This window comes from Artemia franciscana, chromosome 14, assembly GCF_032884065.1.
Source record: "Artemia franciscana chromosome 14, ASM3288406v1, whole genome shotgun sequence".
NCBI classification, from domain to species: domain Eukaryota; kingdom Metazoa; phylum Arthropoda; class Branchiopoda; order Anostraca; family Artemiidae; genus Artemia; species Artemia franciscana.
In genome coordinates, this window is record NC_088876.1 from 1,101,576 (window position 1) to 1,116,051 (window position 14,476).

At 33.1% G+C, this 14,476-nt stretch overlaps 1 protein-coding gene across 4 annotated transcripts in view; it reads right to left on the reverse strand.

Annotated features, from left to right (window-relative positions):
- Positions 1–14,476, reverse strand: part of LOC136035154 (zinc finger protein 271-like) — a 38,645-nt gene that overhangs the window by 20,994 nt on the left and 3,175 nt on the right. The gene's annotated exons all lie outside the window — the stretch shown is intronic.

Below are 14,476 nucleotides of genomic sequence, written 5' to 3' on the forward strand. Positions count from 1 at the left end.
ATACATATAAAGATTTTAAAGTAAAAGTTAATCATCTCATAGGATTTGTGCTTTTTTAGTACAAGTTTTATAACAGGCAAAAAATGATACTTTTTACCTTTGGTACAAATCTTCCTTCAAGCAAAAAATGATACTTTTTTGACTACCAAAATTAGATTCAAACTTTTGAATAAAGCCAATTAGAAACCAGATTTCTACATCTGGTCTGGTCAACAAACTGAAGGTGAAAACCCTCGTTATAATAAATCTTTGCAAGGAGGTTAAGCCATATGTTGTATAGTCAAAAAAAAAAGAGTTGTGTTGCAACTCTTCTGAGGTCAGTCTACCCTGTGCTTAATTTAGAAATCCGGATTGATTCGGGATATATAAGGTGAACTAAAAGTTAGGTGTGTAATTCAGTTTTTTGGTAGTCTCTCTTTGATGCACTTTATACTACTATCATTTATTGGAGCCGTTTTACCTGAAGTTGTATATGAAGTAAGAAAATAAAATTATTGACAATAATTGTGTTTGTCTTTGAGTTAAGGTACAGGTACAGTTCCTATTGTCTACTGGTACGTTCCCAAGGGAATCTGCCCATCTCGGCAAACCTAAACGTCATGATGATGAATTCGCCTCCAAGGTTATAGAGACTGGTCAATAGAACCCTCCCAATCTATATCCATTAACTATAAGGCTCCCATACCACAAACAAAATAAACTATATAAGAAATCAAGTAAACTTTATAAGCAATCAGTAAACTAAAAGAATCGAACAAACTTCATAAGAAACCCCCCCCCCGTAACATTTGGCGCGGTCATCAAAAAAGACACTGAAGGAACTGTATATGTCTAATAACATGACTACCTGCTACCTTAGACAAATATGATTATTCACAAATTATTTTTTGATTTTTAAGTGCATTTAATTTTACATTATTTAAGTGCAGTATAATTTTACTTCTACTTATGTATTTTTTTTTATGTGTACCCCATCTTAAAATTATTAGAATCTTCAGTAGTTAAATATAAATAAATGTTAAATGAAAACTAAAATTTTATATACCGCATAACTTTAAGAAAAAAACTGAATTAAAATAACAAATATGGCTCAGGAACAAGATGAATTATTAAAAGCGCAACAAATTATTGCAACTTCGGTAGAAATTGCAAAATCATTACCTGATTATGAAGGGGATACAGATGTAGATCAATTAAACATCCATTTAGGACAATTTGTTGAAATGACAAAAATTGACTTAAATGCATTAAAAAATATGCTACTCTTAAGACTAAAAGGACAGGCTTTGACATTTTTGAAACAAATTGAAAATACCGTAGGAACTGAAACCACCTTAACAATTAACTCAATAAAGTTATTGCAACAGGCTTTTCAAAAGAGATTCATCGATACTAGTTCATTGAACAAACTAAAACATGGGTTAGTAACATTCGAACAGACCCAGAACGTAAGAGAATATTTAAATAAGATCAGAATCGCAACAGAAGCGCGATACGGTCCAGGTGAAGGGGAATTGTATGAAAAAATAATACTAAACGCATTTAAACAGGGACTCAACCCAAAACTATATCGTCTCTTAATTTCCAAAAAAATCGACGACTTAGAACTGGCAGTTCAGGAAATAGAGACCGCCGTGGAAATCGATTCCATAGTCCTGCAGCACCAAAAACTATCAATAAATGCGGTAGAAAATAAAACAGCTGTAAAATCAAGAGATCCCTCTCCGCGATTTTTCTCTAGAGAATCATCGCCAAAACCGCTTCGAAATCAAATTCGAACCACCACACCTCCAAGACAAGTACGCTTTGCCCCCAATAATCAAATAAGGGCACAAGCCAATACTAAACCACTAACGTGCTACGCCTGTAACCGATTAGGTCACATCGCAAGAAATTGTTTTGCAAACAATAATTATCGCCCGAATTTTAGGGGATCGAGCAACCATTTATCTAGGGGGACAAACTATAATGGGTACGCCCCTAGAGGCAATCGAGGGAACACCTTTTTAACAAGAGGTAATTATCCAACCCGAAATTTCCAACGCAGTACGAATCAGTATCGCGGAGGGTATCGCGGAAGGACAAACCAACCTAACAATGGTTGGAACAGAAATACAAGAGGTAACTTTATCAGCCGACGGAACCCATATAACAACTCAACTTCAATTAATGATCAAGAAAACCAAAATAGAACTAATGAACACTCTACACCCGAAATCTGGGAACCCCAGGGAAACGACTCAAGCCCCCAAAATTCATAGGACCAAAATTTGGTGGCAAAATAATATATAGGTCCCTGCCAGTGATTATACCATTTTTAAGTGCAAATAATAATAATACGTTACCAGTATTTGAAAATTTTAATGCAGGAAATATTTATTTCTCAGCCCTTATAGATTCAGGGGCAACAGTAAATGTGATAAATACATCCGTATTTAACAAATTACCCAATTATATTAAACGACGAATGAGCAATATATGTCCCAATTTATCAAGTGTGACGGGACACGACCTGGATGTAAAAGGCACTGTGTACCTAACCTTGCGCAAAGATGACAGAAATTTCTATACTCGATTTATAGTTTGTAAAAATTTTCCATACGAAGCGATAATAGGCGCTAACTTTTTAAAAGCCAATAAAATATTGTTAGATGTAGCAAATTCAAAGTTTATATATCCGACAAAAACCAAATCAGAAATAAATAACATACAAGCAAACAAGGTAAAGGAAAACATAGGCAACATGAAGGAATATAGAGAAAAACAAATTCAAGAAATTTCATATTTATGGAAAAAGCTAGCGAATATAGAAACTCCCAGAAAAAAACCAGAAGATAATATCCTAAACTCAATAAAAGAAAGTCATAACGAAAAATATTATTTATTCGTAGTAAGAAAAACTAAGATTCCCCCTAAATCAATGCAGAGGGTCCAAATATCACAGATGTTAGAACCAGTTAATGATAAAAATGAAACTTGGGTAGCATCGCCGTCGGAAAATCTCCCGAAAAATATAGTTTGCGAAGAACAAATTATAAATTATGAAAAGGGTGAAGGATATATTTGGGTAACGAACACCCACGAAAACGACCTAATCACCCTAAGTAAAGGTACATGTTTAGTAGAGATACAAATAGTATCGGAATCCGATATTAATAATTGGAAAAATTTGGAAAAGAACTTAGTGAATAATATTAATGTTCACGTTGACAAAGAATTTTCACTGACGCGATCTCAATTTCTTGAAAAATTCGAACTAAGTCACATAACCGATGTATCATTAAAACAAAAATTATGCGACTTATTATGGGAATATAAAGATGTCTTTTCGACATCTGAAGACGACATAGGACTTATCCCATTTTATGAACACGCAATAAAAACCACGGGGCCGCCAGTTGCAAAACAACCATACAGAATTCCTTATAAACATAAAGAATGGCTAATAAATAAAATACATGAACTTGAAAAAAATCAAATCATAAGGCCAAGCATAAGCCCATACTCTGCCCCCGTTATTTTAGTCCCGAAAAAGAATAATGATCTTAGACTAGTGGTAGATTATAGAGCTTTAAATAAACAGGTAGTAAGTGACAAATTTCCCCTACCTAGAATAGACGAAATTCTAGACTCAATATCAAATAAAAATAAAATATTTACTTCCTTAGATTTGACACAAGGTTATCATCAAGTAAAAATAAAAGCGGCCGATATTTTTAAAACAGCTTTTTCAACATCTGAATGTGGTTCTTATGAATACTTAAGAGTACCATTTGGACTAAAAACTAGTTCAAGTGCATTGTGTAGACCCCTCCTTCATTTACTAAGAGGCCTAAATAACATAATTCATTTTGTTGATGACGTCATAGCTATGGACAAAGACGCGGAGGACCATTTAGTGACCCTAGCAAAAGTGTTTGGGAAATTTAGAGAAGGCAATTTAAAATGTAGACCGGAAAAAGTAAATCTTTTTCAAACCAAACTAAAATTTTTAGGAGTAGTTGTAACACAAGGACAAATTTCCCCAGACCCTGAAAAAATAGAATCTGTTAAAAATATAAAACCCCCTCAAACAATTAAACAATTAAGAGGAATCTTAGGATTAATGAGCTACTTTCGAAAATTTATAAGAAATTACGCACAAGTAGCAAAACCTCTCACGGACCTCACTAGAGGGAACCCCCAAAAAATTACGTGGTCTAAATTAGCTCAAGATTCATTAGATCATTTAAAAAAGGCTTTAACTTCAGAACCTATATTATGTTTACCCGACTTCCAAACAGGACAATTCGTTGTTACTACGGATGCTTCAACCAAGGGGATTGGGGCGATTCTCTCCCAAATAATAAACGGGGAAGAAAAAGTTATAGCATATGCTTCGCGTACTCTTACCCCAGGAGAAAGTAATTATTCTGCGACACAACTTGAATTATTATCAATTATCCACCATTTAGAAAAATTTTAACATTACTTGGTTGGACGAAAATTTAAACTACGTTCCGATCATAAAAGTCTTCAATACCTACAGACTTTCAAAAAACCGTCCGGAATCCTCGCGAGATGGATATTAAAAATTCAAGATTTAGATTATGAATTTGAACATCTTAAAGGAAAACAAAACGCCCCATGCGACTATCTTAGTAGGTTTCCAGATAATGCTCCCTTAGAAAATGAAAATGAAGAAATTAACACGGTAAAAGAAAAACATGCTCCGAAAAATAAAAATTTAAAAATGCAGACCAATAATTTGGTAGAAGAAGAACACAAAGACAACCCACTATCTTTAAATAATATAAAAATACATCAAAAGAAAGATAATATTTGTGCTGCTCTAATAGAATATTTCTTATATGATAGAGACCTACCCAATGAAATGAAATCCTTTAAAAAAGAAATTGATAATTATTATTACGATTTAGATGAACAAACACTATGTAAAATAATGACCGATAACAATAAAAGAAATCAAACGACCATTATACCAGTGTTACCCCAAATTTTGGAAAAACCCGCTTTTGAATTTTTTCATTCTGACGGAGGAGGTCACTTAGGAATAGAGAAGACCTTCCATAGGTTAAAACAATACTTTTTCGTTGCTTCAGCCTTAACAAAGTTAAAAAATTACGTTAATAGTTGTGAAACATGTAATTTAAGAAAAAATCCTCAAGTCTACCCTAATCCAGGGACAGGAAGAACTACGGCCCGGTTCCCCTTCGATATAGTTTCTTTTGATTTATATGGTACTAGCGGAGGACTACCCACGTCTAATGAAGGACACACCTGTGTACTATCAGTGATTGATCACTTTTCTGGTTTCACTTTTGCAAAACCATTAAAAAATCAAAGCGCCTATACAACGTCGAAAGCTCTCGCTAAAATATTCCTTAATTTCGGTATTCCTAATACAGTATTAAGCGACAACGGCCCTAATTTCGTATCGAAAGTAACTAAGGATTTAATGTCTTTTCTTCAAATAAGTAAATTGGTATCGACCCCCTATCACCCCCAGGCCAACGGGAAGATCGAGAACAGACACAAACTTTTCTCTAATATTTTAAGCATTTATACGAAAGAAAATCGCAGAGATTGGCATGAAACCTTACCTTATTTAACAAATGTAATTAATACCGCTTACTCCCAGGTCATTCGTGATAACCCATTCTACATATTATTCGGACAAGACTTTAGAATCCCTTATAAGGAAATTATAGAATCGAGGCAATATTATAATGATTCTCAAGATTATAGGCAAGAATTTATCAATAGAATGAGAAAAACTTACAAACTTGTAAAACAAGAAATAGAAAAATAAAAAAGACAAAAAGAGGCCAAAAATATTCCAAATGTTAAAGGTGAACTCAATTTTCAAGTAGGAGATTGCGTTTATTTAAAAAATGAAACCAAATTGGAAGGCAAAAAGCTTTCTAATAGGTACGCTGGCCCTTATAGAATAATTAAGATATATGATAATGACGTTACATTCAAACTATTAAAACCACAAACGGGGAAAACTTATAAAGCCCATGTTAGTCGTATAAAAAGGGCAAAATTCACAGAAACATGGACCCCTCAACCTTCAACATCAGATACCTCGGAGGACGAAAATGAACCACCTCGCTCTAGACTAAGTGAGCTTAAACCTTTTAATTTTAAACAAGGGTATTTTGAAAACAGTAGTGAGGAAGAAAAATTTAATGAATTTCTAACCATGACAAATATGGTTACCCCCCCAAAAAGTACCCCCGTCACGCAAAGACGCAAAATGGGCGACTTATCTTCCAGTGAGGAGTCAGATCCATTGGACTATACGATTTCTCCAAAGTCACAATTTTTTCCAGATAAAAGGTCAACCCTTTACCCCCCAAAACGTTTCCCCGACAATTTAGTGAAACCTATTTCACCAATAGACAGACCCTTATCGTTACACGATGAATTAAATAAGGCTATAAAGACTCCTGGGGACATAGAGTCACAAAGGGACAAACAGCCCCAAAAACAAACATTAAGAGAAGCAATGGATATCATTAACTACCCAATTAAGACTAGACAGAGTACATTTTATACTAATCCAGCTACTGATGAGCAACAGTATCACGATATAACCGTCTCAAAGGCAAAACCAAAGGACTGGGTATCTTGGAAGGAAACCTTAATGCAAACAATTCCTCACCCCCTGGAAAACATGGCTTTCAAGCAGTGGAGGCACCCCAAGAAGACATTTGAATCCTCCCAAAGCTCCCAAGAATCGTTCAATTCTCCCGAGCCCAGAGATCAACAGGACGAGTCAATCAACAAACCCTCCACTTCACGAGGAGAAGAAATTTACGAAGGTCAGGCTGGATCAACGCCTAAATCTCAAACTTCTTCTTCTTCAAAAGAACCAGGCGATAAATCAACAAATACTAGTTCCTCAGATACGGATAGTGAATCTGACGCAGATAAGTTCAAGGAATCAAAAGAAATGAGACCCCCCAGTGCAGCGGGCCAGGCAAAAAAAGCACAATTAAAAGGTCAAAAATTTCTTAAAAAACAATATAAAAAGTTTGATTTGATATCGCTAGCAAAACCAAAGAAAAAAACTGAGCCTAAAGAAGAACAGGTAACAACAAGATCCGGCCGGGTTGTCAAAAAACCAGATAAATTAGATTTTTAATAAAAGAATCTATCAGCCTTGTGTAAAATGAAAAAAAATATATAAAATAGTCTTAAAAAACAATATAAAAAGTTTGATTTGATATCGCTAGCAAAACCAAAGAAAAAACTGAGCCTAAAGAAGAACAGGTAACAACAAGATCCGGCCGGGTTGTCAAAAAACAACAAGATCCGGCCGGGTTGTCAAAAAACCAGATAAATTAGATTTTTAATAAGAGAATCTATCAGCCTTGTGTAAAATGAAAAAAAATATATAAAATAGTCTTAAAAAACAATATAAAAAGTTTGATTTGATATCGCTAGCAAAACCAAAGAAAAAACTGAGCCTAAAGAAGAACAGGTAACAACAAGATCCGGCCGGGTTGTCAAAAAACAACAAGATCCGGCCGGGTTGTCAAAAAACCAGATAAATTAGATTTTTAATAAAAGAATCTATCAGCCTTGTGTAAAATGAAAAAAAAATATATAAAATAGTCATTTTTTTTTTAATTGGTTTCGCTAAGAAACCATCCCGTAATTATTTGAGAGGACTCCTTGAAGCTACTTCTTCAGTGTTACATAACGCTAGATGGGTTGGCAAAACAGCCCCTAATGCTTAACTTTTATTTCGAAAAATAAATATTCTCAGTACCCTTGATAATCTCCAACTCCCCAGAAGTTTAAAGAAATATTTAATATACACGTAAAACAATACCAGAATAACGACCGGGAAGAGTTGATTTGATTTTTTCTGCGGCGTAACTCGATGTATTTATTGGTAGCGTCGGGTTGTGAGTCAGAGAAAGTTAATTTAATTTTTTTTTGCTCCTCGCCAAGTGACTCCATAATAAGAATCCAAAAATAAAATAGGATACTTTTCAGACAAGTTTGATAAACTCCGATTGAAAAATTGGCCTGCTCCGTCAAAAAGGGCTCAGTATTGTGAGTAGATCCCAAAACTAATTTGTTACTATAATAATAATTCTTTAAAACAAAAGCTTATTAACACAACTATAACTAACACCTGCCCTATAGGAATCGCTGTCCCCTTATCTACCGTAAAAACTAAAATATTACAAAACATAAAGCTTGTACAGACAACCATCAAATAATAGTAAATTAAAACTCATTAGTAACCTTAATAAAAAAAAAAAAAAAAATTATTACAAATAGTCAGGTGACAACGAGCGTCTTCGTAAATTGTAGTCATAGCCAAACTTGTTCAAATTTACTTTATAATTGTCATACTCCTTTCAGGCATATTCTTGGTTCGTCTCCCTACTATCATATAAATTTAGTGGCTTCAAATAAATTTAACTCATAGCTAAAAAACGACATTAATATAGCCATAACTTATAATATCTGACAGACATTCATACTTGGCATCAAATCTACTTTATCCTCCCTGCGGTATCAAGATCGCACTTAAATATTTTTTTTTAAATATTATTTGACTATGATAAAGGGAATTATAGATACAGAATTTATTTCAATTATCCATGCCAAAGAAAACATTATATACGCTGCCGCGATCTTAGTTCAAGATGAGGATGGTAAAGAGGTGTATGCTGAAACATGGTACCTCAATTACGATTTAACAAAATTTGAACCTCATACATATAGATTTGGCTTAAAATTAGCGAATACCGCTAAATATCAACCAGCAAGAGGAGAAGTAAAAGTAAAATATTCAAACAAAAGCAAGAAAGGAAAAAACTTGACAAGCCTTCAACTATTAATAAGAAAATTACAACAAAAATTTAATATAAGCTATTGGTTTTGCAAGGGCCCAAATCAAACTAATCTACTTTTAATTAATAAATGTAGGCCACCTAAAATTCGTTATAAGATCGAAAAAAAATTAAAATTGTATTAAGTACGAAGGAATTCACCACCCTCTAGATGAAATCCGACATTACGCCAAATTTAAGTATGATCCAACGTCCCAAGAATACGCAGTAAGGGGAAATAACATTTTCTTAAAGAGAAAAAAATCGGAAGAAGCAAAAAAAGACGCATTTAAAAGTAAATTAAAAACAAAAAAATTCAAACAATAAACAAAATCTACAATTTTTTAGACGAAACACCAGAAGGACTCAAGGCTGAAAAGGTAATTACTCATTAGATAGTTAGCCTGCTTATACGTGTGACTGGTACTAACCGGGATAATGTCGCGACGAAGAACCTTAAGTAATACCGATACCTTAGAACCCAACCAAGACCTAATATTTGCAAGACCAGAATTTTGGATTTCAAATAAAACTCAAAGTTTACCAAACCTCTCAGTAATAGATTATGAATTACGTGAAACAATCCTTGAATCCGCAATAACTAATGCAGTAAGAAACTTAGAATATAATACCTTAAGCTCTTTATTACAAGTTCCCCTCATTCTTAAACAGGATTTCGTTATACACGGAATGATAATCCTATTATACGGCTCTTTTTCGCTAGATATATTGAGCAAAGATTACGATTATAGGCATAAAAATGCTTCATAAACCTTCGCAGCCCTACTCAAAGCAATGCCCCCCGCTATGTATCCTTTAATAGCATCTTTAATACGCGAAAATTTTTGGCACACGCAGTATTTTGAATCAGGTTTCAAAATACTATGGCCCCTAAAGTTTCTGGAATTACTACTAGATGTGAATTACAAAATAGTGGAAAATGAAAATATATTGTTGGGAATATATGAAAACTATTTATGGTACAATACCAATTTTGACCCAATAACCGTAAGAAATTCAACCCATAATATTTATGATGAACAATATATGGAGTTAAGAAACGTGACAATAAAATTCAACTTGAATCATGAAAATTTTGGATCAAAAATTTTGCCAGATAAAGACATCATTGTGTATGAAAGATTCCTAGACATAGCTAGCCCGCTATGCTTCCGTAAGGAATTGATTTATAAAATAATTCACACGACCTCAAATAAATTCAGTCTTAAAGATCTATGCAGGAAACAAATACGGCAAATATTAAGGAAAAGGGACATTAATTATTCCATACAAAGCCTCCAAATTCCCACTTTCCTGAAGAAATATATAATGTACATGGAAAACGGCCCCGAGATCACCGACAAGGACTTCCAATTAACATTCAAAACCCCCTACCTTTTAAAGTCAGAGTACAATTTACTGGCCAATAGTGGCTCAATTTTGAGAATTACGGAAAATTATGAAATTGACGGTCCTCTTCTACCCTTTACCCTTTTTTCTCCTCCCCCTTTATGTAATTTTTCCAATTTGTAGACAAGGAAGAATTGTTTAAAATAAAAGAAAAATTTGGTTGGCAACAAATAGAAATCAATACCTTAATACACACGTCATACGCATTCTAGAAGAAACCAGTGTCAAGATAACCGCCAATTAGCTAACTAACCTGCTTATAACTAACAAAAATTGAAAAAGAAATATCATGCCATTAAAATGAACCCTAAGTTATCCCAACCTTACCAAGTTGAGGAATGGGGAAAGTTTTGATATAAAAACTAGAACCATAAAAACTCCCACTAGTTACCTGAAAAACCGAACAGCTTGGTTTCCTTGTAAAACCCAAAGTTTGCCAAATTTGTCAAAAATTGAACACAAATTATTAGACCAAGATTTAGAAAATTCCGTTAAGAAGGCAACAGGAGAATTACAATACCAAACTCTCTACCTCCTTCTCGAAATTCCCGTAAGCATCTCTAATAAGTTAATAACAAGAATTTTGTTCATCTTGTTATTTTGTTCGCAAGATAAGAAAAGAAAACTAAAAATTGGCTGTAGTACTCTAACTTTCTCAAAAAAATAATAATAATAAGAATTCTATAATATGAAAAGGAAAAAAAAAAGTAAAAATTCATTAATATAAAAAATATATATATATATAAAATGCAGTAACTATACATACATCTGTTTATTTCCTCTGTGTTATAGCATATCATTGGCCCAATACCTAAGCAAGCTTGGCAAAAGCATAAAGCAATGCAGGTGGAAATAATCGAGGTTAATTATTTTTAACTTTGATTATATTTCACGTGCATAATCTTAAGCAAATAAATTAACCATAGTTCCTGCATACCCTTTAAAAAAAAAATATATATATATATATAAATAAATAAATTTAACGACTCTTGCGATAAACAGTAAAATAGAATATTCCTAATTATTTCAGAATCCAAAAAAAAAAAAAAACCTATAAATATGAGCAAAATAGCCACTTCTATAACAAGGTGGAATGTCATGACGTAAATAAATAAAACCTTCCACAAACCCCCCCCCCACGAGATAATTCAATGTACCTTAAAAAAACTAAATTCTACTTTATGGCGAGATAATAAAGGGTAAAATTAAAAAACAAAAATTTAAATCAGAATAAGAATAAAAAAAACTTACGCTATGTCATATCTAAGATTTCTTTAGATTCGTCTAAAGAATCTAATATTCATATCTAAGAATTGTATCTGATAATTAAACGTGACCATACAAAATATTTATATATACAGTCAAGGATCAAAATCCAGTTTTCTTATATAAGTCATTGCCAACGAAAGAAAAAAAAAACCCGGAAGACTAGTCGCATCCATACTCGTCTGTAACATGACATCCGCGTAATTAACAAAAAAAAAACTGGAATAATGTTCAACAGACAAGATGATTGCGTTATGAATGTGTTCCTACCTAATGGAAAAACGTGTTTTCTTTCTTTGTTCAATTGAATTGAAAATGAAACGCTTACCTATTTGTTGACTAACCTAAAATTTTGTATAGGGGAAAACTTAATAAGAACAAGTATTTTATGCGCCGTTAACAAAAGCGCCGCAATCCGATGCACTGTGTCCCGTAAAAGACAAGCTCAAGGGAAAAATACTTAATGCGCCGCTACGCGCTGCGCTGTGTGCCGTATAAGACTAGAATCAAATGCGCTGCAAAAAATTAGATTTTTTAATAAATTTGTGTTTACACTACACCAAAACTACACTATGCACTAAAAAACTGTGCATATAGTAATAAAGTAATTTAATTTCCTTTTAACCTAAACAAATTAATACCATATGTTTCCCAATAATCTTCGACGGAGTAGACATAACCTAAATGAAATAAAAATGCTATTATTTTAAACCATAGGCTATAATGAACAAAAAAATTTTTTTTGAAATTTTTTCTAATAATTTAACTCTTCTTAAATGATTTAGATACAATCACTTCTCAATTATGAGACAATAAGACCATATATATAAAGAAACTAATAACCTACGACTTTATCATTGAAACTAGGCTAAAACTCGACCGAATTTAAATTAGTGGTTAAATTTTTTTTTATTTTTACCAATTAGGCTACTCATTGAGCTGGAAGGAGTTAAAAATACAAAAGAACGCTAACTTATCGGAGGTAACATTAAACCTCAACATGACACCCTCAGCCAATAGTGCTATTTATTTCCCAAAGTGCATACCAAGAAAGCTGTGATCTTTAAGATAAAGTTACTAGGCCTTATAATCTTGTTATGTAATAACAAACCCTCGTTTTAAGCTTCAGACTATATTAAGCCATCTGTAGTTGGATTTAAACTAAATTCAAATTTAAACCATAAATCAAAAATTTTGGTAACAAAATAGGGCAATAAATTTCTACTCCATAAGAAATTAGTAACTTAAGCCTTAGGCCAGGTGCAACTATGCATCTGAAAATTTTGCCTACCGCCCTGTAACCAACAAGGCTATATATAAGAAAATAATAAAGGTTTGGCACAAACTACGGATCTTATTTATACTAATCACTGAAATTACTTTCCTAGGAATAGGTTGATAACAATATTGATTCATGAGCAATACGCCTGAAGCAGAATATATGCTAATTGATCAAGACAGAAGAAAATATGCACTAGCCAATTCACAGGATTGAAAAGAATGCGTCTCTTTTAAAAATTTAATCTGCCAACTAACGCTACCTATATATAATGTAAAAATCGGATCTTGCATATTAGATCTTTTCCTAAAGGAATCGCAACAGCAAGATATTCCCAACTCATGTGATGTTTTAGTAGGAAGCACAGAAAGAGAAATATTCACCTACAAATACCGTTGTTCACGACAGAAGACCAAAGACTAAAGTACGTAGAAAGTCAATATGGATTATTCTCACCAAATTCTTGGTACAATATAATAATAACCATATTTTTGGTATTTCTTATATCTCTAACAATAAGAGCGCTACTCACAGTAAATTATGGAAAGCTCTTGAGACGAAAAACGATAAAAAACGATGCGATTGATGCTCAGGAAATGCATCAAATAAACCCTACAGCCCCGGATGATATTTAAGCCATAATAAAGGGAGTTTATAACAGTATGGGAAAATCGAGGTCTTTTCCCATATATTCATATATCCAGTCCCTACTTTAATAAATATTGTTGGTGTATTACAGCAAGAAGGCTAAGATACGATTTAATTGTATTACTTTTTGGCGGAAATACATCAGTAATATAAATATTTGGCAGAAATTTTTTATGTAAGATCTAGACCTCTGACAAGTTTAATCACTTGTCCCTTCTTAATATAAACAAGAGAATGGAGGTTGTCTCTTGTAATTTTCGATATTGTGTTACTAAACTAAATATTCCTAACGCATGGCAATAGAAAAGCTATGACGCTAGAAATAGACGTTTCTTTTCTACAAAGTCTTGCGTTGGGAGTATAAAGAATTAGAAATATACAAAAAAAAAGAAAAAAAAAAACCTCCAAATTAATCTTATGCTTAATCAACGCCTTTAAACAGTGTTACTTGTTTAATCACATAATCTTATGCCTATCATATAAATGTCACAATAATCAATGTTAATCATAACCATCGTTTTTACAATTATATAATGTTGTTACTATTCTATTTAATAACCATATGATTCTGCCTGGAAATTTTTTCATTACAGAAATTGGCAATTGACCGACATTACATAATGGTCGAAAACTGGAAAACACCTATCATGATTCATCAACCGCCAAGGAATGCCCGAAAACACATGATTCAACCAGAAAGCTATCACCCACATAACACCTCAGAGAACGCCATCTACCATACTGCAATCATTTTAATCTTCTGATGGGACATCGTAAAATAGAGAAGGCGTAACATTCAGCCAAAATACAACCACAGCATATCCGCGAAGGCACCATAGATGGTAACGAAACACAACATGAAGACCCGATATCAACAACATCAGGCCCAAATGAAGATTTAAATCAGAAAATTCTAATCTTATAAACTTTGGAATCAACCACAAAGTAAGGTTTTAAATACTACCTCAGTCCAATAACGCTTAAAATGCAGAAGGGAGCGGGAAAGGAATGG